Source organism: Phyllobates terribilis, unplaced genomic scaffold, assembly GCF_046119375.1.
Source record: "Phyllobates terribilis strain yellow unplaced genomic scaffold, ASM4611937v1 Scaffold_3__8_contigs__length_932513732, whole genome shotgun sequence".
NCBI classification, from domain to species: Eukaryota; Metazoa; Chordata; class Amphibia; order Anura; family Dendrobatidae; genus Phyllobates; species Phyllobates terribilis.
Genome location: NW_027362763.1, coordinates 1970738 through 1994841, shown reverse-complemented (window position 1 = coordinate 1994841; position 24104 = coordinate 1970738). Strand labels below are relative to the sequence as shown.

General features: G+C 38.0%; 11 non-coding genes across 11 annotated transcripts; all 11 read right to left on the bottom strand.

Annotated features, from left to right (window-relative positions):
• Positions 1-716: 716 nt before the first annotated feature.
• On the bottom strand, positions 717-788 carry TRNAG-CCC (transfer RNA glycine (anticodon CCC)). The gene has a single exon. It is a non-coding gene; the product is annotated as a tRNA-Gly (tRNA).
• A 1351-nt stretch (positions 789-2139) lies between these two features.
• TRNAG-CCC (transfer RNA glycine (anticodon CCC)) lies at positions 2140-2211 on the bottom strand. Its single transcript has one exon. It is a non-coding gene; the product is annotated as a tRNA-Gly (tRNA).
• Positions 2212-3561: 1350 nt separating this feature from the next.
• TRNAG-CCC (transfer RNA glycine (anticodon CCC)) lies at positions 3562-3633 on the bottom strand. Its single transcript has one exon. It is a non-coding gene; the product is annotated as a tRNA-Gly (tRNA).
• Positions 3634-4594: 961 nt separating this feature from the next.
• Positions 4595-4666, bottom strand: TRNAG-UCC (transfer RNA glycine (anticodon UCC)). The gene has a single exon. It is a non-coding gene; the product is annotated as a tRNA-Gly (tRNA).
• Positions 4667-6185: 1519 nt separating this feature from the next.
• On the bottom strand, positions 6186-6257 carry TRNAG-CCC (transfer RNA glycine (anticodon CCC)). Its single transcript has one exon. It is a non-coding gene; the product is annotated as a tRNA-Gly (tRNA).
• A 1182-nt stretch (positions 6258-7439) lies between these two features.
• On the bottom strand, positions 7440-7511 carry TRNAG-UCC (transfer RNA glycine (anticodon UCC)). Its single transcript has one exon. It is a non-coding gene; the product is annotated as a tRNA-Gly (tRNA).
• A 10966-nt stretch (positions 7512-18477) lies between these two features.
• On the bottom strand, positions 18478-18549 carry TRNAG-UCC (transfer RNA glycine (anticodon UCC)). The gene has a single exon. It is a non-coding gene; the product is annotated as a tRNA-Gly (tRNA).
• A 96-nt stretch (positions 18550-18645) lies between these two features.
• On the bottom strand, positions 18646-18717 carry TRNAG-CCC (transfer RNA glycine (anticodon CCC)). Its single transcript has one exon. It is a non-coding gene; the product is annotated as a tRNA-Gly (tRNA).
• A 1170-nt stretch (positions 18718-19887) lies between these two features.
• Positions 19888-19959, bottom strand: TRNAG-UCC (transfer RNA glycine (anticodon UCC)). Its single transcript has one exon. It is a non-coding gene; the product is annotated as a tRNA-Gly (tRNA).
• A 97-nt stretch (positions 19960-20056) lies between these two features.
• On the bottom strand, positions 20057-20128 carry TRNAG-CCC (transfer RNA glycine (anticodon CCC)). Its single transcript has one exon. It is a non-coding gene; the product is annotated as a tRNA-Gly (tRNA).
• Positions 20129-21309: 1181 nt separating this feature from the next.
• Positions 21310-21381, bottom strand: TRNAG-UCC (transfer RNA glycine (anticodon UCC)). The gene has a single exon. It is a non-coding gene; the product is annotated as a tRNA-Gly (tRNA).
• Between the last annotated feature and the right edge of the window lie 2723 nt (positions 21382-24104).

Sequence of the window (24104 nt, the reverse complement as noted above, 5' to 3'; positions counted from 1 at the left end):
AGACTAACCCTACAAAGTTTTTAATCAACAACTGAAGAGCAGAAGATCAGTTAGATGAGACAGTTGAAAAAAATCTAAGAAATATTCTCTTCAATTTTTTTCTCATTTTCGTGGTTGCTAAACTCTAAGAAGAAAGAAGAGCATGAGCCTTAACACGAAAAATTAAAACAGACTAAAAGCATCACCAAATGTGAAAAACAATTCATGCGTTGGCCGGGAATCGAACTCGGGTCAACTGCTTGGAAGGCAGCTATACTCACCATTATACCACCAACACTTACAGAAGCCATGTTTTTTTCTTACATTTTCTGCACTAACAATATGAAATTATTAGTAAAAAGTAACACGTGCCAGGAAAAAAAACCCCACATAAGTATTGCATTGACCAGGAATCAATCGCAGGTCAACTGCTTGGAAGGCAGGTTTGCTCACCACTATACCAAAAATGCTTAAGGTACCCAGCATTTTTTTCACATTTTCTGCACTAACCCTACAAAATTGTTAGTAAAAATTATGACGTGCCTGAAAAAAAAACACACCCATGTTTTGCATTGGCCAGGAATCGAACCCTGGTCAATTGCTTGGAAGGCAGCTATGCTCACCACTATACCACCAATGCTTACAGGATCAGCTTTTTTTTTTTAAATTTTCTGCACTAACATTACAAAATAGTTTGTAAAATGTATGATATGCCAGAAATAAAACTACATAAGTATTGCATTGGCCGGGAATCGAACCCGGGTCAACTGCTTGGGAAGCAGCTATGCTCACCACTATACCACCAATGGATGAAACAACTTGACTGGTTTGGGATTATGGCTGTTAAATCTGCTAAAGTTTTACTTAAAAAAAGGAGGACTGAATATGTCTTGAAAGAGCCAATTACTAAAAACTTTAAAAACAAGGCAAAGCATTGTCCAAAACTCAAAGATGAATTCTTGTGAATCAGCTATGGAGCTTTTCCACCAATTCTTACAATTCTCTCAATTATTTTCACTTTTTTGCCAATAAGGTAACTAAACTCTTACCAAGAAAGAAAGTACACTATGAGCCTTAGCTCCAACAGATTACAAAGAGTCTACAGCAGCACCAAATTACCCCTAAAGATCTCTGCCATTTTTGGCATTTTTAACACTAACTCTAAAGACAGAGGAGTTTTTGGAATCAGTTATGTAGCTTTTCCACCTCTGCCTACAAATTCTCTCAATTACCTTTGCTTTCTGCCCACTAAGGTAGCTAAAGTGTTACCAAGAAAGAAATAAAAGCATAAGCCTTAGCACAGAAAGTGAAAAAGATTCCAAACACCACCAAATGCAAAAAAACAATGAGTTCTTCAAGAATTAAACTATGGCCTATTGTTTTAAAAGCAACTACACCCACCAGCATAACACCAATGCCAACCCTGACATTGCTTTCGTATTGGAGTCTAACCCTACAAAGTTTTTAATCAACAACTGAAGAGCAGAAGATCAGTTAGATGAGACAGTTGAAAAAAATCTAAGAAATATTCTCTTCAATTTTTTTCTCATTTTCGTGGTTGCTAAACTCTAAGAAGAAAGAAGAGCATGAGCCTTAACACGAAAAATTAAAACAGACTAAAAGCATCACCAAATGTGAAAAACAATTCATGCGTTGGCCAGGAATCAAACTCGGGTCAACTGCTTGGAAGGCAGCTATACTCACCATTATACCACCAACACTTACAGAAGACATGTTTTTTTCTTACATTTTCTGCACTAACAATACGAAATTATTAGTAAAAAGTAACACGTGCCAGGAAAAAAAACCCCACATAAGTATTGCATTGACCAGGAATCAATCGCAGGTCAACTGCTTGGAAGGCAGGTTTGCTCACCACTATACCAAAAATGCTTAAGGTACCCAGCATTTTTTTCACATTTTCTGCACTAACCCTACAAAATTGTTAGTAAAAATTATGACGTGCCTGAAAAAAAAACACACCCATGTTTTGCATTGGCCAGGAATCGAACCCTGGTCAATTGCTTGGAAGGCAGCTATGCTCACCACTATACCACCAATGCTTACAGGATCAGCTTTTTTTTTTAAAATTTTCTGCACTAACATTACAAAATAGTTTGTAAAATGTATGATATGCCAGAAATAAAACTACATAAGTATTGCATTGGCCGGGAATCGAACCCGGGTCAACTGCTTGGGAAGCAGCTATGCTCACCACTATACCACCAATGGATGAAACAACTTGACTGGTTTGGGATTATGGCTGTTAAATCTGCTAAAGTTTTACTTAAAAAAAGGAGGACTGAATATGTCTTGAAAGAGACAATTACTAAAAAGTTTAAAAACAAGGCAAAGCATTGTCCAAAACTCAAAGATGAATTCTTGTGAATCAGCTATGGAGCTTTTCCACCAATTCTTACAATTCTCTCAATTATTTTCACTTTTTTGCCAATAAGGTAACTAAACTCTTACCAAGAAAGAAAGTACACTATGAGCCTTAGCTCAAAAAGATTACAAAGAGTCAGCACCAGCACCAAATTACCCCTAAAGACCTCTGCCATTTTTGGCATTTTTAACACTAACTCTAAATACAGAGGAGTTTTTGGAATCAGTTATGTAGCTTTTCCACCTCTGCCTACAAATTCTCTCAATTAGCTTTGCTTTTTGCCAACTAAGGTAGCTAAAGTGTTACCAAGAAAGAAATAAAAGCATAAGCCTTAGCACAGAAAGTGAAAAAGATTCCAAACACCACCAAATGCAAAAAAACAATGAGTTCTTCAAGAATTAAACTATGGCCATTTGTTTTAAAAGCAACTACACCCACCAGCATAACACCAATGCCAACCCTGACATTGCTTTCGTATTGGAGTCTAACCCTACAAAGTTTTTAATCAACAACTGAAGAGCAGAAGATCAGTTAGATGAGACAGTTGAATAAAAGCTAAGAAATATTCTCTTCAATTTTTTTCTCATTTTCGTGGTTGCTAAACTCTAAGAAGAAAGACGAGCCTGAGACTTAACACGAAAAATTAAAACAGACTAAAAGCATCACCAAATGTGAAAAACAATTCATGCGTTGGCTGAGAATCGAACTCGGGTCAAGTACTTTTAAGGCAGCGATTCTCACCACTATACCACCAACACTTACAGAAGCCATGTTTTTTTCTTACATTTTCTGCACTAACAATACGAAATTATTAGTAAAACGTAAGACGTGCCAGGAAAAAAAAACCCACATAAGTATTGCATTGACCAGGAATCAATCGCAGGTCAACTGCTTGGAAGGCAGGTTTGCTCACCACTATACCAAAAATGCTTAAGGTACCCAGCATTTTTTTCACATTTTCTGCACTAACCCTACAAAATTGTTAGTAAAAAGTAGAACGTGCCTGAAAAAAAAAAACACCGATGTTTTGTATTGGCCGGGAAATGAACCCAGGTCAACTATTTGGAAGGCAGCTATGCTCACCACTATACCACCAATGCTTACAGGGTCAGCTTTTTTTTTTACATTTTCTGCACTAACATTACAAAATAGCTTGTAAAATGTATGATATGCCAGAAATAAAGCTACATAATTATTGCATTGGCCGGGAATCGAACCCAGGTCAACTGCTTGGGAAGCAGCTATGCTCACCACTATACCACCAATGCATGAACCCACTTGACTGGCTTGAGATTTTGGCTGTTAAATCTGCTAAAGTTTTACTTAAAAAAAGGAGGACTGAATATGTCTTGAAAGAGCCAATTACTAAAAAGTTTAAAAACAAGGCAAAGCATTGTCCAAAACTCAAAGATGAATTCTTGTGAATCAGCTATGTAGCTTTTCCAACAATTCTTACATTTTTCTCAATTATTTTCACTTTTTTGCCAATAAGGTAACTAAACTCTTACCAAGAAAGAAATAAAAGCATAAGCCTTAGCACAGAAAGTGAAAAAGAGTCCAAACACCACCAAATGCAAAAAAACAATGAGTTCTTCAAGAATTAAACTATGGCCTATTGTTTTAAAAGCAACTACACCCACCAACATAACACCAATGCCAACCCTGACTTTGCTTTCGTATTGGAGACTAACCCTACAAAGTGTTTAATCAACAACTGAAGAGCAGAAGATCAGTTAGATGAGACAGTTGAAAAAAAGCTAAGAAATATTCTCTTCAATTTTTTTCTCATTTTCGTGGTTGCTAAACTCTAAGAAGAAAGAAGAGCCTGAGACTTAACACGAAAAATTAAAACAGACTAAAAGCATCACCAAATGTGATAAACAATTCATGCATTGGCTGAGAATCGAGCTCGAGTCAACTACTTGGAAGGCAGCGATTCTCACCACTATACCACCAACAATTACAGAAGCCATGATTTTTCTTACATTTTCTGCACTAACAATACGAAATTATTAGTAAAAAGTAAGACGTGCCAGGAAAAAAACCCCCACATAAGTATTGCATTGACCAGGAATCAATCGCAGGTCAACTGCTTGGAAGGCAGGTTTGCTCACCACTATACCAAAAATGCTTAAGGTACCCAGCATTTTTTTCACATTTTCTGCACTAAACCTACAAAATTGTTAGTAAAAAGTATGACGTGCCTGAAAAAAAAAAACACCGATGTTTTGTATTGGCCGGGAATTGAACCCGGGTCAACTGCTTGGAAGGCAGCTATGCTCACCACTATACCACCAATGCTTACAGGGTCAGCTTTTTTTTTTTACATTTTCTGCACTAACATTACAAAATAGTTTGTAAAATGTATGATATGCCAGAAATAAAACTGCATAAGTATTGCATTGGCTGGAAATTGAACCTGGGTCAACTGCTTGGGAAGCAGCAATGCTCACCACTATACCACCAATGCATGAACCCACTTGACTGGTTTGGGATTTTGGCTGTTAAATCTGCTAAAGTTTTACTTAAAAAAAGGAGGACTGAATATGTCTTGAAAGAGCCAATTACTAAAAAGTTTAAAAACAAGGCAAAGCATTGTCCAAAACTCAAAGATGAATTCTTGTGAATCAGCTATGCAGCTTTTCCACCAATTCTTACATTTCTCTCAATTATTTTCACTTTTTTGCCAATAAGGTAACTAAACTCTTACCAAGAAAGAAAGTACACTATGAGCCTTAGCTCAAACAGATTACAAAGAGTCAACAGCAGCACCAAATTCCCCCTAAAAACCTCTGCCATTTTTGGCATTTTTAACACTAACTCTAAAGACAGAGGAGTTTTTGGAATCAGTTATGTAGCTTTTCCACCTCTGCCTACAAATTCTCTCAATTAGCTTTGCTTTCTGCCCACTAAGGTAGCTAAAGTGTTACCAAGAAAGAAATAAAAGCATAAGCCTTAGCACAGAAAGTGAAAAAGATTCCAAACACCACCAAATGGAAAAAAACAATGAGTTCTTCAAGAATTAAACTATGGCCTATTGTTTTAAAAGCAACTACACCCACCAGCATAACACCAATGCCAACCCTGACATTGCTTTCGTATTGGAGACTAACCCTACAAAGTATTTAATCAACAACTGAAGAGCAGAAGATCAGTTAGATGAGACAATTGAAAAAAATCTAAGAAATATTCTCTTCAATTTTTTTCTCATTTTCGTGGTTGCTAAACTCTAAGAAGAAAGAAGAGCATGAGCCTTAACACGAAAAATTAAAACAGACTAAAAGCATCACCAAATGTGAAAAACAATTCATGCGTTGGCCGGGAATCGAACCCAGGTCAACTGCTTGGAAGGCAGATATGCTCACCACTATACCACCAACACTTACAGAAGCCATGTTTTTTTCTTACATTTTCTGCACTAACAATACAAAATTATTAGTAAAAAGTAAGACGTGCCAGGAAAAAAAAACCCACATAAGTATTGCATTGACCAGGAATCTATCGCAGGTCAACTGTTGGAAGGCAGGTTTGCTCACCACTATACCAAAAATGCTTAAGGTACCCAGCATTTTTTTCAGATTTTCTGCACTAACCCTACAAAATTGTTAGTAAAAAGTATGACGTGCCTGAAAAAAAAAAAACATCGATGTTTTGTATTGGCCGGGAATTGAACCCGGGTCAACTGCTTGGAAGGCTGCTATGCTCACCACTATACCACCAATGCTTACAGGGTCAGCTTTTTTTTTTACATTTTCTGCACTAACATTACAAAATAGTTTGTAAAATGTATGATATGCCAGAAATAAAACCACATAAGTACTGCATTGGCCGGGAATCGAACCCGGGTCATCTGCTTGGGAAGCAGCTATGCTCACCACTATACCACCAATGCATGAACCCACTTGACTAGTTTGGGATTATGGCTGTTAAATCTGCTAAAGTTTTACTTAAAAAAAGGAGGACTGAATATGTCTTGAAAGAGCCAATTACTAAAAAGTTTAAAAACAAGGCAAAGCATTGTCCAAAACTCAAAGATGAATTCTTGTGAATCAGCTATGGAGCTTTTCCACCAATTCTTACAATTCTCTCAATTATTTTCACTTTTTTGCCAATAAGGTAACTAAACTCTTACCAAGAAAGAAAGTACACTATGAGCCTTAGCTCAAAAAGATTACAAAGAGTCAGCACCAGCACCAAATTACCCCTAAAGACCTCTGCCATTTTTAGCATTTTTAACACTAACTCTAAAGACAGAGGAGTTTTTGGAATCAGTTATGTAGCTTTTCCACCTCTGCCTACAAATTCTCTCAATTAGCTTTGCTTTTTGCCAACTAAGGTAGCTAAAGTGTTAGCAAGAAAGAAATAAAAGCATAAGCCTTAGCACAGAAAGTGAAAAAGAGTCCAAACACCACCAAATGCAAAAAAACAATGAGTTCTTCAAGAATTAAACTATGGCCTATTGTTTTAAAAGCAACTACACCCACCACCATAACACCAATGCCAACCCTGACATTGCTTTCATACTGGAGACTAACCCTACAAACTGTTTAATCAACAACTGAAGAGCAGAAGATCAGTTAGATAAGACAGTTGAAAAAAAGCTAAGAAATATTCTCTTCAATTTTTTTCTCATTTTCGTGGTTGCTAAACTCTAAGAAGAAAGAAGAGCCTGAGACTTAACACGAAAAATTAAAACAGACTAAAAGCATCACCAAATGTGATAAACAATTCATGCGTTGGCTGAGAATCGAGCTCGGGTCAACTACTTGGAAGGCAGCGATTCTCACCACTATACCACCAACACTTACAGAAGCCATGTTTTTTTCTTACATTTTCTGCACTAACAATACGAAATTATTAGTAAAAAGTAAGACGTGCCAGGAAAAAAAACCCCACATAAGTATTGCATTGACCAGGAATCAATCGCAGGTCAACTGCTTGGAAGGCAGGTTTGCTCACCACTATACCAAAAATGCTTAAGGTACCCAACATTTTTTTCACATTTTCTGCACTAACCCTGCAAAATTGTTAGTAAAAATTATGACGTGCCTGAAAAAAAAACACACCTATGTTTTGCATTGGCCAGGAATCGAACCCGGGTCAACTGCTTGGAAGGCAGCTATGCTCACCACTATACCACCAATGCTTACAGGATCAGCTTTTTTTTTTACATTTTCTGCACTAACATTACAAAATAGTTTGTAAAATATATGATATGCCAGAAATAAAACTACATAAGTATTGCATTGGCCAGGAATCAAACCCGGGTCAACTGCTTGGGAAGCAGATATGCTCACCACTATACCACCAATGCATGAACCAACTTGACTGGTTTGGGATTATGGCCGTTAAATCTGCTAAAGTTTTACTTAGAACAAGGAGGACTGAATATGTCTTGAAAGAGCCAATTACTAAAAAGTTTAAAAACAAGGCAAAGCATTGTCCAAAACTCAAAGATGAATTCTTGTGAATCAGCTATGTAGCTTTTCCACCAATTCTTACAATTCTCTCAATTATTTTCACTTTTTTGCCAATAAGGTAACTAAACTCTTACCAAGAAAGAAAGTACACTATGAGCCTTAGCTCCAACAGATTACAAAGAGTCAACAGCAGCACCAAATTCCGCCTAAAGACCTCTGCTATTTTTGGCATTTTTAACACTAACTCTAAAGACAGAGGAGTTTTTGGAATCAGTTATGTAGCTTTTCCACCTCTGCCTACAAATTCTCTCAATTAGCTTTGCTTTCTGCCCACTAAGGTAGCTAAAGTGTTACCAAGAAAGAAATAAAAGCATAAGCCTTAGCACAGAAAGTGAAAAAGATTCCAAACACCACCAAATGCAAAAAAACAATGAGTTCTTCAAGAATTAAACTATGGCCTATTGTTTTAAAAGCAACTACACCCACCAGCATAACACCAATGCCAACCCTGACATTGCTTTCGTATTGGATACTAACCCTACAAAGTATTTAATAAACAACTGAAGAGCAGAAGATCAGTTAGATGAGACAGTTGAAAAAAATCTAAGAAATATTCTCTTCAATTTTTTTCTCATTTTCGTGGTTGCTAAACTCTAAGAAGAAAGAAGAGCATGAGACTTAACAAAAAATTAAAACAGACTAAAAGCATCACCAAATGTGAAAAACAATTCATGCGTTGGCCAGGAATCGAACCCTGGTCAAATGCTTGGAAGGCAGCTATGCTCACCACTATACCACCAACACTTACAGAAGCCATGTTTTTTTCTTACATTTTCTGCACTAACAATACAAAATTATTAGTAAAAAGTAAGACGTGCCAGGAAAAAAACTCGCGCATAAGTATTGCATTGACCAGGAATCAATCGCAGGTCAACTGCTTGGAAGGCAGGTTTGCTCACCACTACACCAAAAATGCTTAAGGTACCCAGCATTTTTTTCACATTTTCTGCACTAACCCTACAAAATTGTTAGTAAAAAGTATGATGTGCCTGAAAAAATAAAACACCGATGTTTTGTATTGGCCGGGAATTGAAACCGGGTCAACTGCTTGGAAGGCAGCTATGCTCACCATTATACCACCAATGCTTACAAGGTCAGCTTTTTTTTTTTACATTTTCTGCACTAACATTACAAAATAGTTTGTAAAAGGTATGATATGCCAGAAATAAAACTACATAAGTATTGCATTGGCTGGAAATCGAACCCGGGTCGACTGCTTGGGAAGCAGCTATGCTCACCACTATACCACCAATGCATGAACCCACTTAACTGGTTTGGGATTTTGGCGGTTAAATCTGCTAAAGTTTTACTTAAAAAAGGAGGATTGAATATGTCTTGAAAGAGCCAATTACTAAAAAGTTTAAAAACAAGGGAAAGCATTGTCCAAAACTCAAAGATGAATTCTTGTGAATCAGCTATATAGCTTTTCCCCCAATTCTTACAATTCTCTCAATTATTTTCACTTTTTTGCCAATAAGGTAACTAAACTCTTACCAAGAAAGAAAGTACACTATGAGCCTTAGCTCAAACAGATTACAAAGCATCAGCACCAGCACCAAATTACCCCTAAAGACCTTTGCCATTTTTGGCATTTTTAACACTAACTCTAAAGACAGAGGAGTTTTTGGAATCAGTTATGTAGCTTTTCCACCTCTGCCTACAAATTCTCTCAATTAGCTTTGCTTTTTGCCAACTAAGGTAGCTAAAGTGTTACCAAGAAAGAAATAAAAGCATAAGCCTAAGCACAGAACGTGAAAAAGAGTCCAAACACCACCAAATGCAAAAAAACAATGAGTTCTTCAAGAATTAAACTATTGCCTATTGTTTTAAAAGAAACTACACCCACCAGCATAACACCAATGCCAACCCTGACATTGCTTTCATATTGGAGACTAACCCTACAAAGTGTTTAATCAACAACTGAAGAGCAGAAGATCTGTTAGATGAGACAGTTGAAAAAAAGCTAAGAAATATTCTCTTCAATTTTTTTCTCATTTTCGTGGTTGCTAAACTCTAAGAAGAAAGAAGAGCCTGAGACTGAACACGAAAAACTAAAACAGACTAAAAGCATCACCAAATGTGAAAAGCAATTCATGCGTTGGCTGAGAATCGAACTCGGGTCAACTACTTGGAAGGCAGCGATTCTCACCACTATACCACCAACACTTACAGAAGCCATGTTTTTTTCTTACATTTTATGCACTAACAATACAAAATTATTAGTAAAAAGTAAGACTTGCCAGGAAAAAAAAACCCACAAAAGTATTGCATTGACCAGGAATCAATCGCAGGTCAACTGCTTGGAAGGCAGGTTTGCTCACCACTATACCAAAAATGCTTAAGGTACCCAGCATTTTTTTCACATTTTCTGCACTAACCCTACAAAATTGTTAGTAAAAAGTATGACGTGCCTGAAAAAAAAAACACCAATGTTTTATATTGGCCGGGAATAGAACCTGGGTCAACTGCTTGGAAGGCAGCTATGCTCACCACTATACCACCACTATACCACCAATGCTTACAGGGTCAGCTTTTTTTTTTTACATTTTCTGCACTAACATTACAAAATAGTTTGTAAAATGTATGATATGCCAGAAATAAAACTACATAAGTATAGCATTGGCTGGAATTCGAACCCGGGTCAACTGCTAGGGAAGCAGCTAGGCTCACCACTATACCACCAATGCATGAACCCACTTGACTGGTTTGGGATTTTGGCTGTTAAATCTGCTAAAGTTTTACTTAAAAAAGGAGGACTGAATATGTCTTGAAAGAGCCAATTACTAAAAATTTTAAAAACAAGGCAAAGCATTGTCCAAAACTCAAAGATGAATTCTTGTGAATCAGCTATGTAGCTTTTCCACCAATTCTTACATTTCTCTCAATTATTTTCACTTTTTTGCCAATAAGGTAACTAAACTCTTACCAAGAAAGAAAGTACACTATGAGCCTTAGCTCAAACAGATTACAAAGAGACAACAGCAGCACCAAATTCCCCCTAAAGACCTCTGCCATTTTTGGCATTTTTAACACTAACTCTAAAGACAGAGGAGTTTTTGGAATCAGTTATGTAGCTTTTCCACCTCTGCCTACAAATTCTCTCAATTAGCTTTGCTTTCTGCCCACTAAGGTAGCTAAAGTGTTACCAAGAAAGAAATAAAAGCATAAGCCTTAGCACAGAAAGTGAAAAAGATTCCAAACACCACCAAATGCAAAAAAACAATGAGTTCTTCAAGAATTAAACTATGGCCTATTGTTTTAAAAGCACGTACACCCACCACCATAACACCAATGCCAACCCTGACATTGCTTTCGTATTGGAGACTAACCCTACAAATATTTAATCAACAACTGAAGAGCAGAAGATCAGTTAGATGAGACAGTTGAAAAAAATCTAAGAAATATTCTCTTCAATTTTTTTCTCATTTTCGTGGTTGCTAAACTCTAAGGAGAAAGAAGAGCATGAGCCTTAACACGAAAAATTAAAACAGACTAAAAGCATCACCAAATGTGAAAAACAATTCATGCGTTGGCCGGGAATCAAACCCGGGTCAACTGCTTGGAAGGCAGCTATGCTCACCACTATACCACCAACACTTACAGAAGCCATGTTTTTTTCTTACATTTTCTGCACTAACAATACAAAATTATTAGTAAAATGTAAAACGTGCCAGGAAAAAAAAACCCACATAAGTATTGCATTGACCAGGAATCAATCGCAGGTCAACTGCTTGGAAGGCAGGTTTGCTCACCACTATACCAAAAATGCTTAAGGTACCCAGCATTTTTTTCACATTTTCTGCACTAAGCCTACAAAATTGTTAGTAAAAATTATGACGTGCCTGAAAAAAAATCACACTCATGTTTTGCATTGGCCAGGAATCGAACCCGGGTCAATTGCTTGGAAGGCAGCTATGCTCACCACTATACCACCAATGCTTACAGGATCAGCTTTTTTTTTTACATTTTCTGCACTAACATTACAAAATAGTTTGTAAAATGTATGATATGCCAGAAATAAAACTACATAAGTATTGCATTGGCTGGAAATCGAACCCGGGTCAACTGCTTGGGAAGCAGCTATGCTCACCACTATACCACCAATGCATGAACCCACTTTACTGGCTTGGGATTTTGGCTGTTAAATCTGCTAATGTTTAACTTAAAAAAAGGAGGACTGAATATGTCTTGAAAGAGCCAATTACTAAAAAGTTTAAAAACAAGGCAAAGCATTGTCCAAAACTCAAAGATGAATTCTTGTGAATCAGCTATGTAGCTTTTCCACCAATTGTTACATTTCTCTCAATTATTTTCACTTTTTTGCCAATAAGGTAACTAAACTCTTACCAAGAAAGAAAGTACACTATGAGCCTTAGCTCAAAGAGATTACAAAAAGTCAACAGCAGCACCAAATTACCCCTAAAGACCTCTGCCATTTTTGGCATTTTTAACACTAACTCTAAAGACAGAGGAGTTTTTGGAATCAGTTATGTAGCTTTTCCACCTCTGCCTACAAATTCTCTCAATTAGCTTTGCTTTTTGCCCACTAAGGTAGCTAAAGTGTTACCAAGAAAGAAATAAAAGCATAAGCCTTAGCACAGAAAGTGAAAAAGAGTCCAAACACCACCAAATGCAAAAAAACAATGAGTTCTTCAAGAATTAAACTATGGCCTATTGTTTTAAAAGCAACTACACCCACCAGCATAACACCAATGCCAACCCTGACATTGCTTTCATATTGGAGACTAACCCTACAAAGTGTTTAATCAACAACTGAAGAGCAGAAGATCAGTTAGATGAGACAGTTGAAAAAAAGCTAAGAAATATTCTCTTCAATTTTTTTCTCATTTTCGTGGTTGCTAAACTCTAAGAAGAAAGAAGAGCCTGAGACTTAACACGAAAAATTAAAACAGACTAAAAGCATCACCAAATGTGAAAAACAATTCATGCGTTGGCTGAGAATCGAACTCGGGTCAACTACTTGAAAGGCAGCGATTCTCACCACTATACCACCAACACTTACAGAAGCCATGTTTTTTTCTTACATTTTCTGCACTAACAATACAAAATTATTAGTAAAAAGTAAGACGTGCCAGGAAAAAAAACCCCACATAAGTATAGCATTGACCAGGAATCAATCACAGGTCAACTGCTTGGAAGGCAGGTTTGCTCACCACTATACCAAAAATGCTTAAGGTACCCAGCATTTTTTTCACATTTTCTGCACTAACCCTACAAAATTGTTAGTAAAAAGTATGACGTGCCTGAAAAAAAAAAACAATGATGTTTTGTATTGGCCAGGAATTGAATCCGGGTCAACTGCTTGGAAGGCAGCTATGCTCACCATTATACCACCAATGCTTACAGGGTCAGCTTTTTTTTTTACATTTTGTGCACTAACATTACAAAATAGTTTGTAAAATGTATGATATGCCAGAAATAAAACTACATAAGTATTGCATTGACTGGAAATCGAACCCGGGTCAACTGCTTGGGAAGCAGCTATGCTCACCACTATACCACCAATGCATGAACCCACTTGACTGGTTTGGGATTTTGGCTGTTAAATCTGCTAAAGTTTTACTTAAAAAAGAAGGACTGAATATGTCTTGAAAGAGCCAATTACTAAAAAGTTTGAAAACAAGGCAAAGCATTGTCCAAAACTCAAAGATGAATTCTTGTGAATCAGCTATATAGCTTTTCCACCAATTCTTACATTTCTCTCAATTATTTTCACTTTTTTGCCAATAAGGTAGCTAAACTCTTACCAAGAAAGAAAGTACACTATGAGCCTTAGCTCAAACAGATTACAAAGAGTCAACAGCAGCACCAAATTCCCCCTAAAGACCTCTGCCATTTTTGGCATTTTTAACACTAACTCTAAAGACAGAGGAGTTTTTGGAATGAGTTATGTAGCTTTTCCACCTCTGCCTACAAATTCTCTCAATTAGCTTTGCTTTCTGCCCACTAAGGTAGCTAAAGTGTTACCAAGAAAGAAATAAAAGCATAAGCCTTAGCACAGAAAGTGAAAAAGAGTCCAAACACCACCAAATACAAATAAACAATGAGTTCTTCAAGAATTAAACTATGGCCTATTGTTTTAAAAGCAACTACACCCACCAGCATAACACCAATGCCAACCCTGACAATACTTTCGTATTGAAGACTAACCCTACAAAGTATTTAATCAACAACTGAAGAGCAGAAGATCAGTTAGATGAGACAGTTGAAAAAAATCTAAGAAATATACTCTTCAATTTTTTTCTCATTTTCGTGGTTGCTAAACTCTAAGATGACAGAAGAGCATGATCCTTAACACGAAAAATTAAAACAGACTAAACGCATCACCAAATGTGAAAAACAATTCATGCATTGGCTGGGAATTGAACCCGGGTCAACTGCTTGGAAGGCAGCTATGCTCACCACTATACCACCAACACTTACAGAAGCCATGTTTTTTTCTTACATTTTCTGCACTAACAATACAAAATTATTAGTAAAAAGTAAGACGTGCCAGGAAAAAAAACCCCACAAAAGTATTGCATTGACCAGGAATCAATCGCAGGTCAACTGCTTGGAAGGCAGGTTTGCTCACCACTATACCAAAAATGCTTAAGGTACCCAGCATTTTTTTCACATTTTCTGCACTAACCCTACAAAATTGTTAGTAAAAAGTATGACGTGCCTGAAAAAAAAAAAAACCCGATGTTTAGCATTGGCTGGGAATTGAACCCAGGTCAACTGCTTGGAAGGCAGCTATGCTCACCCTTATACCACCAATGCTTACAGGGTCAGCTTTTTTTTTTACATTTTCTGCACTAACATTACAAAATAGTTTGTAAAATGTATGATATGCCAGAAATAAAACTACATAAGTATTGCATTGACTGGAAATCGAACCCGGGTCAACTGCTTGGGAAGCAGCTATGCTCACCACTATACCACCAATGCATGAACCCACTTGACTGGTTTGGGATTTTGGCTGTTAAATCTGCTAAAGTTTTACTTAAAAAAGAAGGACTGAATATGTCTTGAAAGAGCCAATTACTAAAAAGATAAAAAACAAGGCAAAGCATTGTCCAAAACTCAAAGATGAATTCTTGTGAATCAGCTATGTAGCTTTTACACCAATTCTTACATTTCTCTCAATTATTTTCACTTTTTTGCCAATAAGGTAACTAAACTCTTACCAAGAAAGAAAGTACACTATGAGCCTTAGCTCAAACAGATTACAAAGAGTCAACAGCAGCACCAAATTCCCCCTAAAAACCTCTGCCATTTTTGGCACTTTTAACACTAACTCTAAAGACAGAGGAGTTTTAGGAATCAGTTCTGTAGCTTTTCCACCTCTGCCTACAAATACTCTCAATTAGCTTTGCTTTTTGCCAACTAAGGTAGCTAAAGTGTTACAAAGAAAGAAATAAAAGCATAAGTCTTAGCACAGAAAGTGAAAAAGAGTCCAAACACCACAAAATGCAAAAAAACAATGAGTTCTTCAAGAATTAAACTATGGCCTATTGTTTTAAAAGCAACTACACCCACCAGCATAACACCAATGCCAACCCTGACATTGCTTTCATACTGGAGACTAACCCTACAAAGTGTTTAATCAACAACTGAAGAGCAGAAGATCAGTTAGATGAGACAGTTGAAAAAAAGCTAAGAAATATTCTCTTCAATTTTTTTCTCATTTTCGTGGTTGCTAAACTCTAAGAAGAAAGAAGAGCCTGAGACTTAACACTAAAAATTAAAACAGACTAAAAGCATCACCAAATGTGAAAAACAATTCATGTGTTGGCTGAGAATCGAACTCGGGTCAACTACTTGGAAGGCAGCGATTCTCACCACTATACCACCAACACTTACAGAAGCCATGTTTTTTTCTTACATTTTCTGCACTAACAATACAAAATTATTAGTAAAAAGTAAGACGTGCCAGGAAAAAAATACCCACATAAGTATTGCATTAACCAGGAATCAATCGCAGGTCAACTGCTTGGAAGGCAGGTTTGCTCACCACTATACCAAAAATGCTTAAGGTACCCAGCATTTTTTTCACATTTTCTGCACTAACCCTACAAAATTGTTAGTAAAAATTATGACGTGCCTGAAAAAAAAACACACCCATGTTTTGCATTGGCCAGGAATCGAACTCGGGTCAACTGCTTGGAAGGCAGCTATGCTCACCACTATACCACCAATACTTACAGGGTCAGCTTTTTTTTTTACATTTTCTGTACTAACATTACAAAATAGTTTGTAAAATGTGTGATATGCCAGAAATAAAACTACATAAGTACTGCATTGGCTGGAAATCAAACCCGGGTCAACTGCTTGGGAAGCAGCTATGCTCACCACTATACCACCAATGCATGAACCCACTTGACTGGTTTGGGATTTTGGCTGTTAAATCTGCTAAAGTTTTACTTAAAAAAGGAGGACTGAATAGGTCTTGAAAGAGCCAATTACTAAAAAGTTTAAAAACAAGGCAAAGCATTGTCCAAAACTCAAAGATGAATTCTGGTGAATCAGCTATGTAGCTATTCCACCAATTCTTACATTTCTCTCAATTATTTTCAATTTTTTGCCAATAAGGTAACTAAACTCTTACCAAGAAAGAAAGTACACTATGAGCCTTAGCTCAAACAGATTACAAAGAGTCAACAGCAGCACCAAATTCCCCCTAAAGACCTCTGCCATTTTTGGCATTTTTAACACTAACTCTAAAGACAGAGGAGTTTTTGGAATCAGTTATGTAGCTTTTCCACCTCTGCCTACAAATTCTCTCAATTAGCTTTGCTTTTTGCCAACTAAGGTAGCTAAAGTGTTACCAAGAAAGAAATAAAAGCATAAGCCTTAGCACAGAAAGTGAAAAAGAGTCCAAACACCACCAAATGCAAAAAAACAATGAGTTCTTCAAGAATTAAACTATGGCCTATTGTTTTAAAAGCAACTACACCCACCAGCATAACACCAATGCCAACCCTGACATTGCTTTCATATTGGAGACTAACCCTACAAAGTGTTTAATCAACAACTGAAGAGCAGAAGATCAGTTAGATGAGACAGTTGAAAAAAAGCTAAGAAATATTCTCTTCAATTTTTTTCTCATTTTCGTGGTTGCTAAACTCTAAGAAGAAAGAAGAGCCTGAGACTTAACACGAAAATTAAAACAGACTAAAAGCATCACCAAATGTGAAAAACAATTCATGCGTTGGCTGAGAATCGAACTCGGGTCAACTACTTGGAAGGCAGCGATTCTCACCACTATACCACCAACACTTACAGCAGCCATGTTTTTTTCTTACTTTTTCTGCACTAACAATACGAAATTATTAGTAAAAAGTAAGACGTACCAGGAAAAAAAACCCCCACATAAGTATTGCATTGACCAGGAATCAATCGCAGGTCAACTGCTTGGAAGGCAGGTTTGCTCACCACTATACCAAAAATGCTTAAGGTACCCAGCATTTTTTTCACATTTTCTGCACTAACCCTACAAAATTGTTAGTAAAAAGTATGGCGTGACCGAAAAAAAAAAACACCGATGTTTGGTATTGGCTGGGAATTGAACCCAGGTCAACTGCTTGGAAGGCAGCTATGCTCACCACTATACCACCAATGCTTACAGGGTCAGCTTTTTTTTTTACATTTTCTGCACTAACATTACAAAATAGTTTGTAAAATGTATGATATGACAGAAATAAAGCTACATAAGTATTGCATTGGCTGGAAATCGAACACGGGTCAACTGCTTGGGAAGCAGCTATGCTCACCACTATACCACCAATGCATGAACCCACTTGACTGGATCGGAATTTTGGCTGTTAAATCTGCTAAAGTTTTACTTAAAAAAGGAGGACTGAATATGTCTTGAAAGAGCCAATTACTAAAAAGTTTGAAAACAAGGCAAAGCATTGTCCAAAACTCAAAGATGAATTCTTGTGAATCAGCTATATAGCTTTTCCACCAATTCTTACATTTCTCTCAATTATTTTCACTTTTTTGCCAATAAGGTAGCTAAACTCTTACCAAGAAAGAAAGTACACTATGAGCCTTAGCTCAAACAGATTACAAAGAGTCAACAGCAGCACCAAATTCCCCCTAAAGACCTCTGCCATTTTTGGCATTTTTAACACTAACTCTAAAGACAGAGGAGTTTTTGGAATGAGTTATGTAGCTTTTCCACCTCTGCCTACAAATTCTCTCAATTAGCTTTGCTTTCTGCCCACTAAGGTAGCTAAAGTGTTACCAAGAAAGAAATAAAAGCATAAGCCTTAGCACAGAAAGTGAAAAAGAGTCCAAACACCACCAAATACAAATAAACAATGAGTTCTTCAAGAATTAAACTATGGCCTATTGTTTTAAAAGCAACTACACCCACCAGCATAACACCAATGCCAACCCTGACAATACTTTCGTATTGAAGACTAACCCTACAAAGTATTTAATCAACAACTGAAGAGCAGAAGATCAGTTAGATGAGACAGTTGAAAAAAATCTGAGAAATATACTCTTCAATTTTTTTCTCATTTTCGTGGTTGCTAAACTCTAAGATGACAGAAGAGCATGATCCTTAACACGAAAAATTAAAACAGACTAAACGCATCACCAAATGTGAAAAACAATTCATGCATTGGCTGGGAATTGAACCCAGGTCAACTGCTTGGAAGGCAGCTATGCTCACCACTATACCACCAACACTTACAGAAGCCATGTTTTTTTTTACATTTTCTGCACTAACATTACAAAATAGTTTGTAAAATGTATGGTATGCCAGAAATAAAACTACATAAGTATTGCATTGGCTGGAAATCGAACCCAGGTCAACTGCTTGGGAAGCAGCTATGCTCACCACTATACCACCAATGCATGAACCCACTTGACTAGTTTGGGATTATGGCTGTTAAATGTGCTAAAGATTTACTTAAAAAAGGAGGACTTGAAAGAGCCAATTACTAAAAAGTTTAAAAACAAGACAAAGCATTGTCCAAAACTCAAAGATGAATTCTTGTGAATCAGCTATGTAGCTTTTCCACCAATTCTTACATTTCTCTCAATTATTTTCACTTTTTTGCCAATAAGGTAACTAAACTCTTACCAAGAAAGAAAGTACACTATGAGCCTTAGCTCAAACATATTACAAAGAGTCAACAGCAGCACCAAATTCCCCCTAAAGACCTTTGCCATTTTTGGCATTTTTAACACTAACTCTAAAGACAGAGGAGTTTTTGGAATCAGTTATGTAGCTTTTCCACCTCTGCCTACAAATTCTCTCAATTAGCTTTGCTTTCTGCCCACTAAGGTAGCTAAAGTGTTACCAAGAAAGAAATAAAAGCATAAGCCTTAGCACAGAAAGTGAAAAAGATTCCAAACACCACCAAATGCAAAAAACAATGAGTTCTTCAAGAATTAAACTATGGCCTATAGTTTTAAAAGCAACTACACCCACCAGCATAACACCATTGCCAACCCTGACATTGCTTTCATATTGGAGACTAACCCTACAAAGTATTTAATCAACAACTGAAGAACAGAAGATCAGTTAGATGAGACAGTTGAAAAAAATCTAAGAAATATTCTCTTCAATTTTTTTCTCATTTTCGTGGTTGCTAAACTCTAAGAAGAAAGAAGAGCATGAGCCTTAACAAGAAAAATTAAAACAGACTAAAAGCATCACCAAATGTGAAAAACAATTCATGCTTTGGCCGGGAAGCGAACCAGGGTCAACTGCTTGGAAGGCAGCTATGCTCACCACGATAACACCAACACTTACAGAAGCCATGTTTTTTCCTTACATTTTCTGCACTAACAATACAAAATTATTAGTAAAAAGTAAGACGTGCCAGGGAAAAAAAACCCACATAAGTATTGCATTGACCAGGAATCAATCGCAGGTCAACTGCTTGGAAGGCAGGTTTGCTCACCACTATACCAAAAATGCTTAAGGTACCCAGCATTTTTTTCACATTTTCTGCACTAACCCTACAAAATTGTTAGTAAAAATTATGACGTGCCTGAAAAAAAAACACACCCATGTTTTGCATTGGCCAGGAATCGAACCCGGGTCAACTGCTTGGAAAGCAGCTATGCTCACCACTATACCACCAATGCTTACAGGATCAGCTTTTTTTTTTTACATTTTCTGCACTAACATTACAAAATAGTTTGTAAAATGTATGATAAGCCAGAAATAAAACTACATAAGTATTGCATTGGCCGGGAATCAAACCCGGGTCTACTGCTTGGGAAGCAGCTATGCTCACCACTATACCACCAATGCATGAACCAACTTGAATGGTTTGGGATTATAGCTGTTAAATCTGCTAAAGTTTTACTTAAAAAATGGAGGACTGAATATGTCTTGAAAGAGCCAATTACTAAAAAGTTTAAAAACAAGGCAAACCATTGTCCAAAACTCAAAGATGAATTCTTGTGAATCAGCTATGGAGCTTTTCCACCAATTCTTACAATTCTCTCAATTATTTTCACTTTTTTGCCAATAAGGTAGCTAAACTCTTACCAAGAAAGAAAGTACACTATGAGCCTTAGCTCAAAAAGATTACAAAGAGTCAGCACCCGCAACAAATTACCCGTAAAGACCTCTGCCATTTTTGGCATTTTTAACACTAACTCTAAAGACAGAGGAGTTTTTGGAATCAGTTATGTAGCTTTTCCACCTCTGCCTACAAATTCTCTCAATTAGCTTTGCTTTTTGCCAACTAAGGTAGCTAAAGTGTTACCAAGAAAGAAATAAAAGCATAAGCCTTAGCACAGAAAGTGAAAAAGAGTCCAAACACCACCAAATGCAAAAAAACAATGAGTTCTTCAAGAATTAAACTATGGCCTATTGTTTTAAAAGCAACTACACCCACCAGCATAACACCAATGCCAACCCTGACATTGCTTTCATATTGGAGACTAACCCTACAAAGTGTTTAATCAACAACTGAAGAGCAGAAGATCAGTTAGATGAGACAGTTGAAAAAAAGCTAAGAAATATTCTCTTCAATTTTTTTCTCATTTTCGTGGTTGCTAAACTCTAAGAAGAAAGAAGAGCCTGAGACTTAACACGAAAAATTAAAACAGACTAAAAGCATCACCAAATGTGAAAAACAATTCATGCGTTGGCTGAGAATCAAACTCGGGTCAACTACTTGGAAGGCAGCGATTCTCATCACTATACCACCAACACTTACAGAAACCATGTTTTTTTCTTACATTTTCTGCACTAACAATACGAAATTATTAGTAAAAATAAGACGTGCCAGGAAAAAAAAACCCACATAAGTATTGCATTGACCAGGAATCAATCGCAGGTCAACTGCTTGGAAGGCAGGTTTGCTCACCACTATACCAAAAATACTTAAGGTACCCAGCATTTTTTTCACATTTTCTGCACTAACCCTAGAAAATTGTTAGTAAAAAGTATGACATGCCTGAAAAAAAAAAACACCAATGTTATGCATTGGCTGGGAATTGAACCCAGGTCAACTGCTTGGAAGGCAGCTATGCTCACCACTATACCACCAATGCTTACAGGGTCAGCTTTTTTTTTTACATTTTCTGCACTAACATTACAAAATAGTTTGTAAAATGTATGATATGCCAGAAATAAAACTACATAAGTATTGCATTGGCTGGAAATCAAACCTGGGTCTACTGCTTGGGAAGCAGCTATGCTCACCACTATACCACCAATGCATGAACCCACTTGACTGGTTTGGGATTTTGGCTGTTAAATCTGCTAAAGTTTTACTTAAAAAAGGAGGACTGAATATGTCTTGAAAGAGCCAATTACTAAAAAGTTTAAAAACAAGGCAAACCATTGTCCAAAATTCAAAGATGAATTCTTGTGAATCAGCTATGTAGCTTTTCCACCAATTCTTACATTTCTCTCAATTATTTTCACTTTTTTGCCAATAAGGTAACTAAACTCTTACCAAGAAAGAAAGTACACTATGAGCCTTAGCTCCAACAGATTTCAAAGAGTCTACAGCAGCACCAAATTCCCCCTAAAGACCTCTGCCATTTTTGGCATTTTTAACACTAACTCTAAAGACAGAGGAGTTTTTGGAATCAGTTATGTAGCTTTTCCACCTCTGCCTACAAATTCTCTCAATTACCTTTGCTTTCTGCCCACTAAGGTAGCTAAAGTGTTACCAAGAAAGAAATAAAAGCATAAGCCTTAGCACAGAAAGTGAAAAAGATTCCAAACACCACCAAATGCAAAAAAACAATGAGTTCTTCAAGAATTAAACTATGGCCTATTGTTTTAAAAGCAACTACACCCACCAGCATAACACCAATGCCAACCCTGACATTGCTTTCATATTGGAGACTAACCCTACAAAGTGTTTAATCAACAACTGAAGAGTAGTGTTGAGCCACCCCCGTAGTGTTCGAGTTCGGTTCGGTTCGTCGAACACCCGTGTGTTCGTCGAACACCTTCGAACACCATTAAAACCAATGGCAGGCAAACAAAAACACATAGAAACACATAGAAAACACCTTCAAAGGTGTCCAAAAGCTGACAAACTGCTCAGAAGACATAACAAACACATGGAAAAGTGACAAGTACATATAGTCATGCGAAAATACAAGAGGTATAGGAGTAAAAGGAGGGGGAGACACAGATATAGGCATGTCATGCCCTTTTAAAATCCAAAAAGTGAGAAGCCGACACGGCCAGTCCGCTCCTGCCCGTGCCACCTCCGTGTCGCCGGGTTTGTGCCAGAGCCGCGGTGAACCCTGATGGCCAGCCCCCCTCTCCCAATACTGGTGCCTGTCTGCTGGTGGGTCGAGCGAGCCCCCCTGTGGTGGAGGCAGCTCTAAGCTTTTTAATTTAAATTGTCTCTCTAATTTGAATGAATACACTTTAAATCCAATTACCAGGATCTATTGGAGGGCAAGTCTCATGCCAGCAGCCGCGTAATTCCAGCTCCAGTAGCGTCCACTAAAGCTGCTGCAATTAAAAAGCTTTTATAAGGATCGAGCTCGGCTGTCCACCGCAAGGCATCCTACTGCCAGTCCCAGCCCCTATGCCTTGGGGTGCCTCCTGATGCTCTTCACTGAGTATCCCGTGGTCCCGAAGCATTTCCTTTGAAAAAATTAAGTGTCCAAACTACAGGTGGTGTAGCTTGCTTAACAGCCGGGATAATCCGCTGACTAGCAGACACTGCTACTAGGCACAAAGTATTTCCTGGGCTAGATGCAGTTAAAAATTTGTAATTAGATACTCTTGTTGGATGCTGAGAAAGCATTTCATAGAGTCTCCTGGCACGCCATATATGATTCTCTTAAAAAGCTTGGGGTAGGGGTCTAGGGGACCCTTTTATAGCCAAAATCACGGCCCTGTATCACAATACGTCACCTAGGCTGAAGATAAATGGAACTGTAGCACCCTGAGGGCTCGGTTGCTACAGAGGTATTGCACCTCACCCAGAGGTGTGATATCTCACTCTCAGGTAAGGATGGAGTGTGGATCAGGACCCGACACCTGCATGCATTACACCACATTGCCGTGGGGCAGGGCGACCAATATGCCCCTGAGATGGGCACGACAGTCCCTGTCCCTGGCTGGAGTGGGGGGAGGGAACACTGAGGAAGGGGAACCCTGTAGTGCAGGAGCAGGGAGGAAGCAGTTCCTGGGTGCATTGAGAAGGGAGTATAAAAGGTGGGCACCATCTTAGTTCAGTGCAGAGAAGTCTGAGCAGAAGTGGAAGGGAGCAGGGGCTCTGCATGAGCTCTGCTCCGGAGGCAGGCCTAGTAACAGAGGCCCAGGCCTGGAAGAGGGAGAAGGAAGGAGGAGGAGCGGAGAAGGCTCCAGGAACGAGGAATGAAGGGATCCCAGTGGTGCGGACGGGCGAGTCGCCACCGCACGCCCGAATCCACCTGCGTGGAGGGGTCAGGCCAAAGGGGGAGACCGGTCCCCGAACTAGTGGAGGCAGGAAACGACCCTCAGCTAGAAACCGGAGGCTCTGACATTTTATGTGGCGCAGCCCCTCGCTACACCCGCTAGGAAGGCACCACATAGGGTCAGGGAAACTGGCGCCAAGTTTACCAAGAGGAGGCCCGAGGCAGCCGGACAGAAGTGTTGGTAAGAAAGGCCAGACAAAGGACACACAAAGGGGGTCCTGTGAAGCACTCCAAAGTTATCTGGGAGTTGTCTGAGCCCCTCACCTGGTGAGCACAGTACGACGTGGGCAGCCGTTACCTGCAGACGTGGTCTGGATAATAAGAACTGTGAGTAAAGGCCC